We start from the raw sequence: 12,213 nt of genomic DNA, 5'->3' as shown, positions 1-12,213 counted from the left end.
TTCACGGGTAAATAACCTGTTTGTTCCCCTCAATATTACTTCCTTAGCAAAGATCCCACTTACGCAGGCTCCATCTGTTCATTTTTAGAATAGTCGGAAATCCTGCAGAAAAAATGATACCGTTTCTCACAACATAGGAGACCAACCTTCTTCTGTGGAAGTGAGCAAAGCAAACCTTTGGTGACACTCGTGCCCTCGATTATGTGAACTGACAGTGGTGAAAGTTGGTTAGCGATCCGGACACTGCTTCAGAGAGGGTCAGATGTATAAAGGTGAGAAATACGGGTGTGTGTTTTGTCAGCGTGCAGCATCGCAGAGCAGGGGCAGGTGTCGGCTTTGTTTCACCGGAGCGGCAGTCTACCTGGCTAGAGTGTGCCCCTGTTAAATCGATGACTGAACCAACAGTTAGAACTTCCTTCTTCATTCTTAAATACAATCTATTGCTCTGTCTTACAGCCTCATTCCAGAAGAAAATAATTATCAGGGGTGGGGTTTTTTCGGTTTCTTTCCACCCTGGTGTTTTGTTCTACTTTTTTCATATCCATTTGTTTCTGACATCTCTTCTTTTCCTCTTACCTAATCTGTGAGTATGAGCAATTTAAGAGTCAGTAAGTAGGTTCAGAGCCTGCTAAAGAAGAGGATGATCCTGGGGTCATTCAGGAGAGATTAAGTTCTTTTTTTAAAATGACACACATGTACTTCAGCATGGATGAAAGTAAAACCTTACATATTCCCTGGGAAAGGTACATTCTCTTTCTCAGTTACACAAAGCATTAGGCAAACATATTGATCGGATGAGACACACAAGCAAAATATTTGTGAGATAAATTTTAGAAGAAATTACGTAAGTATCTTGAGTATTCTTCATAAGTTAGTACTTGTTAATACAGAGAAAGAAGTACTTCATGTTTTGTTTTCTATAGTGTCTTCCATCCAACTATATTCTAAAATATATCTAAGAATATATTTTGGTTTTTTAGAGTACATCTGCGGAAGATGTTAAGGGAATTGGGAGTCTCTTCTTGGCAGCTAACTAGAAACAGAAAACTCAGCTGTTGTTCTGTTCTTTAAAGATCTAGAAAGTAATTTTTCAGGTAAAATTCTAGAACACAAGAGCAATACAGTATGCTGCAATTACTTCAGGAGGATAAAATGGCGTATGCGTCAGAGATTCAAACAGAACAGCATGAAGCCCCATCCTGCCTAATTCATACATTTGGCAGTAATATTGGAACTTACCGTGCCAATAAAATAACTGAAACATGCTGAAAGAGACTAGAAAACCAAAAGCACTAACCTTGAAAAAAATCTGTTACTCACTCACCCACACACATAAGCAGGTCTGAAATTCTGCCACTTAGAGGCACTAGCATAGAAGCAATATGTGATTTAAGAGAGCAGACGCTGTACTGCATAACTTTATGATGTTATGTTAAATTGTCTCAACTTAGTCGTAGGTAAAATAGAACATGATGCAGCTGCTTTTGCATATATCATTCTTGCTATCAACTCTTCTGTCATTTCACTGATTGTGCCCCTTTTTTTATATAATACTTCATAGTTGTTTCATAATTGTCACAGAGCATGCAAAACTCCAGAGTACTTGACAGCAGTCCATAGTCAAGGAACAGGATTTCCAAGATCACCATATGATTATTTCTTAATTACCATACTGTCAAAAAGGAAAACTCCACTTAGTTTGGATGATCACTCTGTACTGAATGGCTCCTCTATACTGCAATAACTATCTCAGTTCAGCTACTCGTTTCCCTCAGCTGAAGAAGAAAATGAATTAATCAAATTGTACGTGCATATGTGTATGCACACATACAAACTTGCACGTGTATAAATATATATTTTAAACATACATTGGCTAAGTGGTAGAAAGTCTAGGGATATCAAACTTTAAAATATTGGATGTAAAAACCAGAGAATTACCAGTTTTCTTCATCTCTTCCCTTTGTGGCCCTTGCACTTACCCTGTTAAACTCTCATCCCTCTCGGTGCAAAGGAGGTTGGATTAACGCCAAGGAAGTTTGACCCATACATGTGAACTCATGTGTAACCATGTAGCTATTCTGGGAAGCCCCCCAGCAGTGCAGACTGCATGAAAAGTCTTCATTGAAGTCCACGTTGGTTGCAGTGCCTACTGTCAAGATCACTGTGGTCTCACCGAGATAGCTTCTATCTCAGAAAATATAATCTCTGCCAGAGATGTCTCTCAGCACACTAGTTCTACAAGTATACGTTGCGGTTTGTATAATGTTCTGTTAACGTGGACCTATTTATCACCATACCAAATCTGCAAAGGTATTGCACTCCCAATTTCTCTATAGAATGCACAATACTATGCACAATTTATACCAGCACAAAGGACTCTTGCCAATGCGTGTAAGCCATCTTCTTCAACAGCATAAACCATCAGTAAACTTAGCAAAAGAGGTTTTTGCAGGTTAAAATTGCACATACATGGGAAGGTGGGCCGGTATAACTGTTAGTTGAGGACATGACCCCATCACATGTCACAGTTTTGGAGTGTGGTCATAACCTAAAGTAGGTAGTAAGTGCCTTGTCTATGGTTACATGGTAGATTAATCTCAGCTCACTTTTTAGACAGCTACATCTGCAGGATAGGCATGTACCTCTGCTACGACCATCCTGGGCTCCTTGTATAGCTAGGGCAGAGAAGTGATTACTAAAAAGGGCAAGGGTCAGCTCATCTCAAGTGGATGCCTAAAAGACATCAAACAAACTAGTATAGAAGTACCGGTGTCCTCATATCAGTGGTAGAGCAAGCTAGGTCTGAAGCAGACATCCCTATCACACGTACCTTCATTTAAGATGAATCTTGCATCAAATGGCTTGGTAGTTGATGGCCCTCCTCTCCTTTTTTCACCATCCTTCAGCAACATCACCTATTTCTCTGCAGAGTTTCCTGCTTGTTGCAGTCTAGACCCGTGGTAAGGAAAGTACATGCCAGCATTATCTGTATTTGTTCAAACACAAAAATAATTTGTTTTATCCATTAGACGAGCCCTCAGTTCACCTCCAAGCTGCCACAGACACTCCAACAGCCAGGCTTTAATCATGCACCAGCTTTCCAAAATGAAATTTTTAATTTGGGGGTGCAAGTATTTGAAGACTTTGCAAAGAAAACATGCACATGTTTCATTTACTCTCTGTCAGTGGCTATTGTAATGCTTGAAAATAATAGACCCGTGGTCCTGACAAGCTTTTTATGCATGGCTGTGCAAAGGCAGAACAGAATTCTTCAAAATACTTAGTTTTCTTGAAAAAGGAAAATCACAGACTGCTTTTTTTCTATAAGCATTTTTCTCATGGCTTTTTCAGCCTTTTCTCCTGATTAAAAGGTTTTGTCTATCCAACCCAAGAACAGAAACAAACCTCATGGATTACTCAATCAAAAAGGCAACACTCAGCACAGCTAAGGCTTTAAATATTCAGAATATGGAGTATCACGAACAACTGAAGTTTCACTATTTACCCCATACACACTCCCATTTCCATTCTTAGCCCTATTGCACCTAGAATAAGTAAGAAGAAAGTGGACCTGTTTCTTAGGCCTGGGTTGCAACAGTGGGTCTGTTTCTAGAGGGACCTGGACAGGCTGGAGAAATGGGCCAGCAGGAATCTCGTGAAGTTCAACAAAGAGAAATGCAAAGTCCTGTGCCTGGTGAGGAATAACCACATGTAGCAGGAGAGTCTGGGGTGCAACCAGATGGAAAGCAGCTCTGCAGAGAAGGACCTTGGGGTCCTGATGGACAACACGCTGGACATGAAACAGCAATTGCACCCTCGCAGCAAAGGTGTCCAACAACATCCTGGGCAGTATTAGGAAGAGTGTCGCTAGCAGGTCAAGGGAGATGGTCTTTCGTCTCTACCATGTGAATAATAATTTACATTCTCTCTTCCCAGATTAAACAGGAGAGTGCTTTTGCAATCTGTGGCTTCCACATCCTTCCTTATGCTTAGATCACTAGCAGACTCCTTAAAATTCAGAGGAAAAGAGTTCCTATGATTAACAACTGGCAAAATGTAGTTCTTAACATTAGTTACAGCATTAACCTACTTACTTTTGGATGGAAAGCTCCCAACAACTTTCCAATATCAATACTTGCAAGCAACATAAAAAATTACCGTGGATCAGAGTACACTTCCACTAAAATCCATGCAATTTTTGCTACTGACTTGAAGTTGGTAGTGAACCATAGTTGCACATTTTACAAAACAGAAATATTCCATCATAGAATCGTTGTAGAATCATTTAGGTTGGAAAAGACCCTTGAGATCATTGAGTCCAACCATAAACCTAAACTGCCAAGTCCACCACTAAACCATGTCCCTAAGCACTACGTCTACACATCTTATAAATACCTCCAGGGATGGTGACTCAACCACTTCCCTGGGCAGCCTGTTCCAATGTTTGACAACTCTTTTGGTGAAAAAATTTTTCCTAATATCCCATATAAGCCTCCCCTGGCACAACTTGAGGCTGTTTCTTCTCATCGTAACACTCGTTACTTGGGAAAGGAGACTGACACCCACGTAGTTGTAGAAAGCAATAAGGTCTCCCCTCAGCCTCCTCTTCTCCAGACTGAACAACCCCAGTTCCCTCAGCTGCTCCTCATAAGACTTGTTCTCTAGATCCTTCACCAGCTTCTTTGCTCTTCTTTGGACTACGCTCCAGCACCTTAATGTCTTTCTTATAGTGAGGGGCCCAAAACTGAACACAGGATTCGAGGTGCGGCCTCACCAGAGCCGAGTACAGAGGCATGATCACCTCCCTGCTCCTGCTGGCCACACTGTTTCTGCTACAGGCCAGGATGTCGTTGGCCTTCTTGGCCACCTGGGCACACTGCTAGCTCATAGTCAGGTCACCCCCAGGTCCTTTTCTGCCAGGCAGCTTTCCAGCCACTCTTCCCCAAGCCTGTGGCATTGCATGGGGTTGTTGTGACCGAAGTGCAGGACTTGGCACTTAGCTTTGTTGAACCTCATACCATTGGCCTTGGCCCATCAATCCAGCCTGTAGAGCCTTCCTACCCTCGAGCAGATCAACACTCCCGCCCAACTTGCTGTCATCCACAAACTTACTGTGGGTGCAGTCGATCCCCTCATCCAGATCATTGATAAAGATATTAAACAAAACTGTCCCCAATACTGAGCCCTGGGAAACACCACTTGTGACCGTCCGCTGTGGTGGGTTGACCCTGGCTGGACGCCAGGTGCCCACCAAAGCCGCTCCATCACTCCCTGTCCTCAGCTGGACGGAGGAGAGAAAATATAATGAAAGGCTTACAAGTCGAGATAAGGACAGGGAGATCACTCAGCAATTACCGTCACTGGCAAAACAGACTTGACTTGGGGAAATTAGTTTAATTTATTACCAATTAAATCAGAGTAGGGTAATGAGAAATAAAACCAAATCTTAAAAACACCTTCCACCCACCCCCTTCCTTCTTCCCAGGCTCAACTTCACTCCCGATTTTCTCTACCTCCTCCCCGACAGTGGCGCAGGGGGACAGGGAATGGGAGTTGCGGTCAGTTCATCACATATTGTTTCTGCCACTCCTTCCTCCTTAGGGGGAGGACTCCTCACACTCTTCCGCTGCTCCAGCCTGGGCTCCTTCCCACAGGAGACAGTCCTCCATGAACTTCTCCAGCATGGGTCTTTCCCACAGGCTACAGTTCTTCACAAACTGCTCCAGCGTGGGTCCTTTCCATGAGGTGCAGTCCTTCAGGAACAGACTGCTCCAGCATGGACTCCTCTCTCCACAGGTCCACAGGTCCTGCCAGGAGCTTGCTCCAGCATGGGCTTCCCACAGGGTTGCAGCCTCCTTTGGGCATCCACCTGCTCCGGCGTGGGGTTCTTCAGGGGCTGCAGGTAGATACCTGCTCCCCCATGGACCTCCATGGGCTGCAGGGGGACAGCCTGCCTCACCGTGGTCTTCACCACAGGCTGCAGGGGAATCTCTGCTCCGGTGCCTGGAGCACCTCCTCCCCTCCTTCTTCACTGACCGTGGTGTCTGCAGGGTTGTTTCTCTCACGTATTCTCACTCCTCTCTTCTCCGGCTGCTGTTGCGCAGTTGTTTTTCCCCCTTCTTAAATATGTTATCGCAGAGGCGCTACCACCATTGCTAATTGGCTTGGCCTTGGCCAGCAGCAGGTCCATCTTGCAGCCAGCTGACATTGGCTCTATCAGACATAGGGGAAGCTTCTCGCAGCTTCTTACAAAAGCCACGCCTGTAGCTCCGCCCCCCCCCCCGCCCTGCCGCTACCAAAACCTTGCTACACAAACCCAATATATTCCAACCCTAAAGTGGATTTGAAACCATTTACCACAACTCTATGGGCCTTGCCATCTGGCCAGTTTTTTACCCAGCGAGGAGTGCACCCATCCAAGCCATGAGCAGCCTGTTTCTCTAGGAGAATGCTGTGGGAAGCAGTGTCAAAGGCTTTACTACAGTCCAGGTAAACAACAACCTTTCCCTCATTCACCAAGTGGGTCATCTTGTCATAAAAGGAGATTAGGTTATTCAAGCAGGACCTTCAAAGCAGGATCATCACAGCTATGTGATCTGTTTCAGCCTTGAAACAAAGCAAATGCCTTAAACCTCTGGGCAAGCTTGCTCTGGTGCTTGAAGGTGTCATAATGGCTGTAGTGGAGCTGACCAAAAGGAAGGTGTGCTCAAGCTTCAGATAAATTTCTTAGTGGAAACTGCTGACCAAGACACATTCAAAATTGCGTGCTGGTCTAAGAACTGGAGCAGCTGACGTGCCAGGATGCAGCCCTTGTCATTCCCTGCTGGACCAGTGGTGACTGCAAAAGATCCAGAGAAACTCTGTGAAGTGGCTGTGGGTTGAAACACCCCAGCAAGATTCCCCAGCACTTATCTGCCATACCCTACAGTCTAGCACACCACGTTGGTAGAGAGTCTATTGGTCACTATAAAACCCCTAAAACTCTTTCTGTAGGTGAGTTACATGGCAGACTGAGGTAACTGAAGGATCTTGCTGACTGTCTATGTAGATCCCTCAAGCACTCTATATTTGGTTTGGTTTTCTTTCTTTTCTGTTCAGTTTTGCCACAGGAAACTGAGAAGTTTTTCCATTGCAACCCAGAGTTGAAACTATTCCTATATATCTTATTATTTACCTTTTGTTAGAATACTGAAATGGAATATGCCATAGACTATAAGGCATTATCGTACAACTATTTTTTTCTCTTGTTCTAAGACAGACATCAAAAGGATATAAAACTAAGATGAAATAGCCCAAGAGCAGCTGGAGACAAATCTCAAGTGTTTGGGATCTCCAGAATTTGTTTTCAAACTGATTATCTTCATTCCATATAACAATGTCAGTCTAATGGTACAACAAAGTCAGTTTTTTTAGAAGAGGTCTCTCATTCAGATGTCTTCGTTGTTCCCCTGTTGATTTTGCTATGAGAAAAACCAATCACAGCTTTCTGCAACGTAGTAGCTTAGCATTCTTTTAGATGGTAGAATATTCTCTCTTTCTACTCCTCCTCTCCTCTTACCTACACAAAGGAAGAGTAGGGGACGCATCACAAGACTGAGAGATAAAGATAATTGTCTCTTTCCTTTGGCCCCAGGGGTATCTGTGTCAGGTCTCCCTCTGGCCACCAGACACCATTTCTCTCTGTCTTTTCAGCACCCTTCTAATTTTTTTTGGTCTGATTCCTTATGGTAGTCACGAGGTTCCCGCAATGAATATGAAGTTCAGGCCCACGTTTCTGAACTGACCCTTCTCCAAAGTGTACCCTTTGGGAGAATGAAACTCATTTCCTTGTTCCTAGTGTTATAGGGGGCTGAACATCAGTAATCCTGTTTTCCATCCCTGTAATTCCCCATACCTTGAATGTAGAGACTGAAGTAAGGGAAGAGTGGATATCTGGGGTCGATGTCTTAAAATGCTTTCTACGTTCTTATGAAAATCAAAACTGTTGGGAAAAGTATTCAGAATGCTTGGAAAGCCCCCTCCCACTCCCAAATGTCATAGGGCCCACCAGTCCTGATAATGAGGTGTTTTTGTCAGTGAAGATGAAATGTATGAAGTGTAATACTCTAAGGGAGGGAGAAAGGGTGTATGCATATTTGTGTGTGTGTGTGCTCACATGAAAACCTAGATGGCTTTCAAGAATCTGGATGGCATCCAAAGATTTTATCATGGTTACTAGGCTGTATTAGCAATTGTGCATGGAGGATTTTTAAAACCTCATTTGAAAGTGGAAACTCACTCCTTTAAAAGTCTTCTTTCCAGGCATGGAAAGCTGCCCCACAGTCCCCTGTGACACACAGGAAGACATCCAGAGACTCCCAAGTTTTAGAAATTAGCAGCTGAGACAGGGAACTGTCCTTTCAAGTTGTTTTGACTACATGAGATCACTACAGGAAATAAACAATGTTTCCTATTTGTAAGAACTTTATTGAATTCTGTCCTGAAAATTACATTCGAATTTGAATACGGTAACAGGGAAATGATGGTTCAGCAAAGAGAGAAAATGGCTCACTGGCCTGAAACCTACTTGGATTAGCAGGGACTGACAGCTTTCTCTATTTGAGAAAATATTCGCCACCATCAGTCCAGTTACCAATGGATAGATGCTCACTCAGAAAAGCGTAATCGTATTTGCTGGAAGTTTCAGCAGAAACACCGAAGAACATGTGAGTATGTTCTTGCTTAGCGCTTCCTAATTTCTCTCACACATCTAGAATGCGTCTTCATAAGATGCTTCCTTGGGTGGGGATCCATTGGCAGGTTGATAAATTCTGTATAATTATAATGAATTAAAAACCTTAATTGTCTCAGATCCTGCCAAGCAATAGACGGTATTGTTTCTCTGTCATTATTCTTAGAAAAATGCCATCATATTTTCCAGAGGTCTCAGAAGGGAAGTCAAAGACCCTGTGGGTATACAGTACCTATGAATCTACCCTTCAGCCTCCAATGTTGTAAGCATTTGGACACACTAAAGAGACCACATTGTAAGGGGGCAGAGGAAAGAAAAAGGAGAAAACAGATGAGGCCACAGTGAAGTCTTTCTGAAAAGCATTGGGGGAACCATTGCTTATCATGCTAATAAACTTCTGAGGCATCTTGTGTTGAACTTAGGAATTCTGAGCAGAAATGCAGGTAACTATATCTGTAACTGAAGTATAAAATACAAATATGTCTTATACCAAGAGAAATCTGCAGTACAACTGGTAAGACTGCACTTACCTGTCTAGTCTCTTCCCATCTTAATGATTAGTCCATGAGTTTTATGTATATCCGTGAAAGCAAGCATTTGTACACAGACCCAAATTATATTAAGTTTCACAATAGATAGGGGCATGCTGAAACAGACTGGGTATTTTGCATTGGCTGTGCTTAAATTTATATGTAGTGAATGAAATGCTGTGTGGAAAGAAACTGTGACTAGCTAGGAGAAACCCATAATTGCTAAACCAGGCATTAGACTCCTGGTGAAAATGCTACATCAGTGATGATATAGATGATGACATTTCCAGAACACAGAACCCAGGGATCCTTATCACTAACAATAATGTTCAGAAGCATGAACTTTTGGGGGGCCTAAAGAAGACGGCTGTTTGTTCCAGGACTGGTGTTTTTGCCAACCTCAAGCTGCCTTTCTCCTCCTTTTCTGTGACATCTATATGGGAAAACGGATCTGCAAGGCCCCAAGCGTGCTGCTGCTCAGTAAAGAGGCAGTATGTATGTCAGATGGAAAAGAACCATTAAATCTTGTTGTTCCAGAGAGCTTTGTGAAACTGAGGCATTCCACTAGCTTACTGACACAGAGTGCTGTTCCCTGGAGATTGGCACAAGAAAAGGTATTTCCGCAAGGCAATTGTGGTAAACAGCTGACCTGGCGCATTCACCCAAATCCACAGCATGAAGAGGAACCACAAAGATAGGCACAGATAGACAGCACAGACTGCATTTGGCTGAAGGGCACATTTCTATTATCATCAGATGGTGATTAAGGATCCTTCTCCGCTGGGGTCTTGCCTGCAGGACCAAAGAGATTTCCTAGACAGGTTAACACAGACTACCTTAAAAGCAGCAAAGTAAATAGTACTACATCTTCAGAGCAGCCTGAGATCCAGAGCATTTCCCAGAGCACATTGAGAGGTGAGAGATAAAGTACTGACACATTTGTAGACTATTTAGCTCCAGAAATATGACAGTGCCCCACATGTAAGGTAATAAAGAGAGTGATTATGCATCCAGATAACAGTGTAAAACCAATGCAAAATTTACCTCATGCTGTGTCAGTAAAAGATGGAGGACATGTAAGTAACTTGTAAGTGCTGCTTTTGAAGGACTCAGTGTTGGTCTGTCAAGATAGATGCATGCCCTGTCAACCGTGTATGTAACACCAGAGTGCCTCCCCTGGGAAAGTCGCCCTCAGAGCACCTCTACAAACAAGATTGTGTGGTTACGTCCAGCTTGGACTGAGGCAGAAGCGTTGAGGGCTTGGCCAGCTGCATACAGTGAGGAGAGGTAAAATGCAGTAGTCCTATTTTTGGCTCTATGAAGGAGGTGCATCAGCCTGGCCTATGTTCTCCAGCTGGGACACAAGGGGTTTTGGGTTTTTTTTTTCCTGACACCACGCGATAGCATTTTAGCCTTAGCACAGCTTTATAAAGCCACTCACGTAAGCAAAAGACTCACTCTCCTTTAAGTAATGTGCCACTGGAAACAATGGAGAGGAAAACCACTGGGAATCCTAGAGAGCATCACCGTTTCTTACGATTTCCATTTATCAAATCGGTGAAGGGAAGGTGTATTTTCAGAAATTTTAAGCAGTATTTTGACAAACCAGCTCCTTTTCATCTCTACTTCAAGACGTCTGGAAGTAACAAAGTAATTTTTCTTTTTGACTGAAGAGTTTCTTAAAATGTACCACAATTTTAAAGAGATCATTAATATTTTGACCCCTGTTGTTATTTTCTTAATTTCCCTGTCGCAGCCTTGAGGATTCTCCCTTGTTCCTCCTCCTAGTCCAGAAATCTGTGCATGAAGTGTGTTACTTAATTTCAATTACAATGTTAATGACAGAAGACAAGTGGTTACTGAATCTTGCACCATAATTAATCAACCTGATATTTACTTACTGCATTGTTCATACTGGATTAATCTGTAGCTGGACAAGCAGGGCAAGGAAAGTGAGTGACAGGAGCATTATCATGGCACACTGCCTCCCATTGGGAAAGTTCATCTTCTTTCTGAAAGAGACGCCTTCAGGGATCATGTAATTTGAATTCCCTGTGAATTTAGTGTCATCTTAGCTTGACCAGCTCTGGAAGAACATATTAACCTCCTCTTGTGATTTTCAGAAAACCATTCTAATTTAGCAAGTAATTAAGGGTCACATGTAGGATAAAGAGCTAGATAAGCTTGGATTACGCACAGGAAGCTTTGTTTCCAAGGCAACCCTAGCAGAGGGGGTGTTAATGCTGAGGTCAGTCAGTTAATGAACTGGGAATGGTTACTGGCTGCAAAATGTATTAGAACTGGGGAAATGAAACTAACAATTGCATTACCATTTAATGATTTGATGATAGAAAACAAATGCCTACAAAGCTAGTTATCACTGAAAATACTGGAGACAAAGGTTACAGGCAGTGGGAGCATTCTGCTAAGAGAGGTCATGAGAAATCCAAAACAATGACGCTTGACAAACCTCTTTTTTTTTTTTAAGCTAAAATTACTTTGGTCATCATTCATGGGTTTCACAGCTTCTCAGTGTGAAGCTGTCAATGTTTGCGTAAGCTGCTGTTGCTAACAGATGCACTCCGTGCTGGACGCTGGACATTCATTTGTTCCTGAGGTTAGTCCTGACGGAGGTTACTACCTGTGTAACACTGTCATAATGAAATCAGCCTGATGGATTTAGCACACTGAAAAGCAAGACACTAGGCTTGCTCAAGATGTAACACACCCTCTCTTAGGGCTGTAGGCTCTGGGAACTAATCTCCTGGAAGATTTGACAGGGCAAACACACACATATCATGGACACAGCTAAAATGTCCAAGCAGCTCATACATAGCAAACATAAGCTAAGTTACTAAAACATGTTCACAGAATCACAGAATCACAGAATCAGTACGGTTGGAAAAGACCTGTAAGATCATCGAGTCCAACCTGGGGGAAAAAAAAAAAAAA

Source organism: Gavia stellata, chromosome Z (genome assembly GCF_030936135.1).
Source record: "Gavia stellata isolate bGavSte3 chromosome Z, bGavSte3.hap2, whole genome shotgun sequence".
In the NCBI taxonomy this organism is placed as follows: domain Eukaryota; kingdom Metazoa; phylum Chordata; class Aves; order Gaviiformes; family Gaviidae; genus Gavia; species Gavia stellata.
This window is presented reverse-complemented; position numbering follows the sequence as displayed.